Consider the following 7,110-nt stretch of genomic DNA (forward strand, 5'->3'; position numbering starts at 1 on the left):
CACTGAGAATGAATGAATAAGCAAGGAAATAATCCCTCTTCATTCGAAGCCATGAAACCTGTTCCTCAGCTCCCATCAGGCAGAAGATACAGGAGCCTGAGGGCATATACCACCAGGCTCAAGGACAGCTTCTATCCCACTGTGATAACTATAGAACCATAGAACAATACAGCACAATACAGACCCTTCAGCCCACCATGTTGTGCCGACCTTCAAACTACTCCTAAGACTATCTAACCCCTTCCTCCCACATATCCCTCTTGTCTTAAATTCCTCCATATGCTTATCTAACAATCTTTTGAACTTGACCAACCCAGGCAGCACATTCCATGCACCAACCACTCTCTGGGTGAAAAATCTCCCTCTGACATCTCCCTTGAACTTCCCACCTATTACCTTAAAGCCATACCCTCTTGTATTGAGCATTGGTGCCCTGGGAAAGAGGCGCTGGCTGTCCACTCTTTCTATTCCTCTTAATATTTTGTACACCTCTATCATGTCTCCCCTCATCCTCCTTCTCTCCAATGAGTAAAGCCCTAGCTCCTTTAGTCTCTCCTCATAATCCATACTCTCTAATCCAGGCAGCATCCTGGTAAATCTCCTCTGCACCATTTCCAACGCCTCCACATCCTTCCTATAATGAGGCAACCAGAACTGGAAACAGTACTCTAAGTGTGGACTAACCAGAGTTTTGTAAAGCTGCTTCATTACTTTGCGGCTCTTAAACTCGATCCCATGACTTATGAAAGCTAACATCCCATAAGCTTTCTTAACTACCCTATCCACCTGTGAGGCAACTTTCAGTGATCTATGGATATGAACCCCCAGATCCCTCTGCTCCTCCACACTGCCCAGAATCCTGCCACTTACCTTGTACTCCACTTTGGAGTTTGTCCTTCCAAAGTGTGTACCACCTCACACCTCTCTAGATTGAACTCCATCTGCCACTTTTCAGCCCAGCTCTGCATCCTATCATAATCCCTCTGTAAGCTTTGACAATCCTCCACACTATCCACAATACCACTGATCTTTGTGTCATCTGCAAACTTGCTAACCCACCCTTCCACCCCCTCATCTAAGTCATTAATAAATATCACAAAAAGTAGAGGTCCCAGAACCGATCCCTGTGGGACACCACTAGTCACAGCCCTCCAATCCGAATGCACTCCCTCTACCACAACCCTCTGCTTTCCACAGGCAAACCAATTCCGAATCCACACGGCCAAGCCTCCCTGGATCCCTTGGCCTCTGACCTTCTGAAGAAGCCTACCATGCGGAACCTTGTCAAACGCCTTACTAAAATCCATGTAGACCACATCCACTACACTACCCTCATCAATCTTCCTGGTCACCTCCTCAAAGAACCCTATCAGGCAAGTGAGGCAAGATCTTCCCTTCACAAATCCATGCTGCCTGTCCCTAATCAATCCATGATAAGACTATTGAACAGTTCTCTTATATGATGAGATGGACTCTTGACCTCACAATCAACCTTGTTATGACTTGCACCTTATTGTCTACCTGCACTGCACTTCCCTGTAGCTATGACACTTTACTCTGTATTCTGTTATTGTTTTTACCCTGTACTACCTCAATGCACTGTGTAATGAATCGATCTGTACAAACGGTATGCAAGACAAGTTTTTTACTGTACCTCCGTACAAGTGACAGTAATAAACCAATATTAACTTAACTTTTAAGAGTAAATTGGATAAATACATGGACGAGAGAGGTCTGGAGGGGTATGGGCTGGGGGCAGGTAGATGGAACTAGCAGAATAATGTTTCGGCACAGACTGGAAGGGCCGAATGGCCTGTTTCCTGTGCTGTAGTTTTCTATGCTTCTATGGTTCTAATAATACCCCAGCTAAAGCCAGCCCAGACCTGATTTGCAAAAATCAAACAAATTATCAAGTTCAAGTTATTATCATAGGCATACATACACAGGGTATAAGTGCTGTGAAAATTAGCTCTTTGCAGCAGTAGCACAGTGCATTATAGACATGATAAACATAAGTTAATATATTATATTATAATATAATATAAGCTTACATTAACATAAATTATACATAATTTACCCAACAAAATAAACATAACAACAATAGTGCAAAGTTGATAGGGAGTAAAAGAAATATGGTCCGAGGTAGCATGAGGGTTTTTCAGGTCAGTTCGGGAACCTGATGGCAGTGGGGAAGAAACTGTTGTTGCACCTTGAGGTGTGGGTCTTCAGGCTCCTGTACCTCCTGCCTGATGGCAGCATCGAGAAGAGGGCATGGCCCAGATGGTGGGGGTCCCTGATGATCGATGTTTACAAATCTAAGTCAGATTCTGGCCAATGTGGTCTGACCTGAATTTCCGTTTCACACCTTTTTAAGGAGGATTGATGGTGAAATATCTCAGCAGATATTCTTTTCACAGCAGAGAGTTAGTGAAGCTTGCACTGAGGAGGCTTCCTCTTTGTTTCTCGAGCTGCTGGAGTAGGAGAAGCAATAATAATCCAGTGACATCCATCATAATGGGGCAGGCACGGTAGTGTAGCGGTTAGCGGAATGCTTTACAGCGCCAGCGACCCGGGTTCAATTCCCGCCTCTGTCTGTAAGGAGTTTGTACGTTCTCCCCAAGTCCTCATGAGTTTCCTCCAGGTGATCCGGTTTCCTCCCACATTCCAAAGACGTACAGGTTAGGAAGTTGTGGGCATGCTATGTTGGCGCCAGAAGCGTGGCGACACTTGTGGGCTGCCCCCCAGAACACTATGCAAAAAATGCATTTCACTGTGTGTTTCGACGTACATGTGACTAATAAAGATCTTATCTTATCTTAATGTCACATGATGAATCATACTGAAGGCAGCATCCATTACTAAGCACCCTCACCATCGGAACATGCCCTCTTCTTGTTGCTACCATCAGCGAGAAGGTACAGGGGCCTGAAGACCCTCACTCAATGATTCAGAAACAGCTTTTTCCCCTCCGCCATCAGATTTCTGAGTGATTATTCCTTTTCGGAATTTATTTATTTATTTTTGTAATTTATAGTAATTTTATGCCTTTGCACTGTACTGCTGCCGCAAAACAATAAATCTCACATCATATAAATCAGTGATAATAAATCTGATTCTGATCCTGATTCTGATAATACCATATGGCATTGAAATGCCTCAGACTGCATATAGAGAGGAACGGTCAAATTAATCTCTTGAATTGAAACTGGTGAGATAAAAAAAACTAATAATCCACTTACCTTCTGTATTTTTAGTGGTAAATTTGCAATATTAACTATCTTGCCTTTAATAATCACAAAAATATTTTTTCCTTTTAAATGTTGTTCTATTTTTGAGCCTTCTGTGATCTTTATATATGAACAACAGAACATTCGAAGTTCAAAGCATTTATAACATAAATCACCCTAAATAAACAGTTTTCTTTTTATTGATTGATGACTATTGTATTACGAAAAGGTAAACTATAATTTGAATCAAGCTGCCATTTAAATTTTCTCTTTCCTATTTTGTACCATTGTGTAAATTGCAAGCAAATTTACCCTCCCAAAATAGGCAAAGATGTTGGTTTCATTTACACAGATGAATTGGCAATTGTCACTTGGATTTTATAGCTCAGCATTTACAAATCTGCTCCTTGCTAACCTTTACAGTCGCAACTGTCAGCCTTTTTCAGCTGGTTGCACTTCAGAATTACAGACAAGTCTAGCTACAGGATCAAAGCACACAGTCTAAGCTGACATTCTGGTAGACCATCAAGGGAGAGTTGCTTCTTTGATGTAACATTAAATCAAGGTGTCATCGGTCTGATTATAGTGGATACGGAAGATCTCATGACAGTATCTGAAGTGCAATTCACTGAGTAATCTGGTCAACATCACTGCATCTGCGACCAAAAAGCAGACGAATTTGTCCCCCTGTTTACTCCCAAGGGAAATCTGTGAGCATTTGCTCCACTTCATTTCAAAGCATTTTGAGATTTCTGTACAGATATAGATGCTGCATAAAGCAAGCACCTCTTTCTCTTTTTACAAGTTTGACCATGCTGGTGTGTTAGATGGACACATCTATGAGTTCTATTCCCGGGTGCCTGGTCTAAATTACCAGTGGTTGTCAAGATCTACACTTAATCTGAGTTCTATTCATCTCCTGTTTTCACTTGCTTAACAGATCTCCAATCTTTGCAGGCTTCCTTCTGAGAATGCTGTCAGAGGCAGCCCTGTAATGTAAACCCTGCATCCATGCTGCCAGAGTTCCCACAACCTTCCCTGAGCAGAATATTTCCAGTGTGCCTCCAATTGATGGGTTCCACCATCAAATAAAGATGAACTGCTACTGAAAGTAACAAACAATCTGCTGGAGGAACTCAGTATCTGTTGGGGGGGGGGGGGAAGGAATTGTCGATGTTTCGGGTCAAAACCCTGCATCAGTTCATCTGCAGCAATCGGCAGGTTGTTTGTTGCTCCAGATTACAGCATCTGCAATCTCTTGTGTCTCCATGCTACTGAAAGTACTTTGGGTGGATTGGTTGATTTTCCTTGGGTTTGATGGTCATTACCACAGAAACCCTCTCCCTGTCAGGGAGCAGCTTCAAGTTCCTGGGCGTCAACATCTCAGAGGATCTATCCTGGGCCCAGCACATTGATGCAATCACGAAGAAGGCACACACATCAGTGATAATAAACTTGATTCTGATTCTGATTCATTTTGTTTGGTTAAAGTTACTAAGATTACATTTAATGCACAGAAATAAATGAAAGGAAAGATTGTATGTTGCAATCCCGAAATCTCACTATTAAAAAAAGTTGATATACCTCTCAAAGGTCTACCAAACCAAGAAGACCTCTGATGACCTCACGATTTACCTTGTTGTGACCTTGCACCTTATTGCACTGCACTTTTTCTGTAGCTGTGACACTTTACTCTGTACTGTTACTGTTTTTACCTGTACTACATCAATGCACTTTGTACTAACTCAATGTAACTGCACTACGTAATGAATTGACCTGTATGATCGGCTTGTAAGACAAGTTTTTCACTGTACCTTGGTACAAGTGACAATAATAAACCAATACAATACAATGTAGTAGAGTCATAGAGTCACACAGCACAGAAGCAGGCCCTTCGGCCCAACTGGTCTATGTTGACCAAGATGCCCATCCAAGTAGTTGCAACATTAGTGTCAAACATACATTTGACTACTTCACACTTTGGATGTGGAAAATATATATACATGAAAGCAAGTTACAAAACTGTTTATGCCCACCCAGAGAGCTTGGGAGCATCTTCCATTTGAAAATTCCCTCATTACAGATCATATATTCGAGTTAAATTTTACAATTAGTAGATTTTAATGTAAGAAAGGAAAAATAAATCAGTATTTTAGTTTTCAATGAACCAACAAGACCATCACTTAATTTATTGATGTTCCACCATGCTAATTAGCAAAGAAACTCTACCCTTGCAAACTTAATTTGCATAGACTCTGCATTCATCCAGTTCAATACCTTCTCATTAAATGCAACCTTGCACTTGCCTCAAACTTGTAATCTTCTTCTACTCCTCAGTTGAAGGTGATACCATCCTTTCTTTCCAGCACAATTTTTGTGGGCAATCTCCCTTTCTGGTCACTATTAGCTCATATGTTTCAGTCATGCTCTGACTCAGAAGGTCTTGGGTATAAAGACCGAACACTATTATCTAGATTGACAGTCTCAGTGCAGTATCGAGAAGGTGCTGCACTGTTAGAGGTGCTCAGATATTAAACTGAAGTTTCCATCTCCTCTCTCAGATGGGTATAAACTTTTGCATAGAAGAAGAGCTAGGGATGAAATAATCCTTGGTTTGGTTTGATTTATTATTGTCACACGTATCAAGATACAGTGAGAAGCTCTTGTTTGCCTGCCATCCGGAGAGATCATTCCATACATAAGTACATAGAGTTAGTGAAAACAAAAGAATGCAGAATACATAATTGCAGTTACAGAGAAAGTGCAGTGCAGGCAGACGAATAAAGTTCAAGGGACATGACGAGGTAGATTGAGAGATCAAGAGTTCATCTTTATCGTATAAGTCTGTTCTTATAACAGTGGGATAGAAGCTGTCCTTGAGTCTGGGGTACGCGTTCTCCATCTTTTGTATCTTCTGCCAATGGGGGAGAAGAGAGAATGACCAGGGTCGGAGGGGTCCTTGACTATGTTGGCTGCTTTCCTTGGTGTCCTGGACAATATTTATTCCTCAATATTACTATTGGTTATCTGGTCATGATCATCATCACTATTAGTACAATCTTGCAAAGTCAAAGTCGAGTTTATTGTTAAATGCACTAGTGCATTGTATGCATGGTGCATTGAAAAACTTACAGCAGCGTTACAGGGACATAGCATCAGATAAGCAGCATTCACAAGAAAAACATAAATTAACCATAAATTATACACAAATTTCAGAAGAATGCACACACTTAGGACAAAAAAAGAAAAGCACAAATTGGCAACTGCTTTTTACAGTGCATAATGCAATAATTGAAGCAGGAACTGGCCATTCAGCCCCTCGTGAGTGCTCTAAAATCACGTCTATGTCTTGCATCAGAGCCAATTTCCTGCACGAATCCCACATCCCTTCATGCCCTCAGTACAATCAATCACTGTCACGAACTTCGGCTCCTTCCGGACCCGGCGAAAGAACTTCGGCTCCTTCCGGACCGAGCTGCGGGCCTTCGGCTCCTTCCCGACCGAGCTCCCGGCCTTCGGCTCCTTCCCGACCGAGCTCCCGGCCTTCGGCTCTTTCCGGACCGAGCTGCGGGCCTTCGGCTCTTTCCGGACCGAGCTGCGGGCCTTCGGCTCCTTCCCGACCGAGCTCCCGGCCTTCGGCTCTTTCCGGACCGAGCTCCGGGCCTTCGGCTCTTTCCGGAAACGACTCCTGAACCTCGGCTCCTTCCGGACTCGGGCTGCCGGCACCTCGGCTCCCGTCGGCTCGGGCTGCGACCTGACTCGGGCACCTTCGGCGGGCCGTGGCGCCGCCGGAAGCGCGGAGGGGAGGGAGGCGGGGAGGCGGACGGTGGGAGGTAGGGGCGGGGAGGGGGGGCCCAGCGGCTCGGCCCGCTCCAGCTCTAGT

This window comes from Pristis pectinata, chromosome 23, assembly GCF_009764475.1.
Source record: "Pristis pectinata isolate sPriPec2 chromosome 23, sPriPec2.1.pri, whole genome shotgun sequence".
NCBI classification, from domain to species: domain Eukaryota; kingdom Metazoa; phylum Chordata; class Chondrichthyes; order Rhinopristiformes; family Pristidae; genus Pristis; species Pristis pectinata.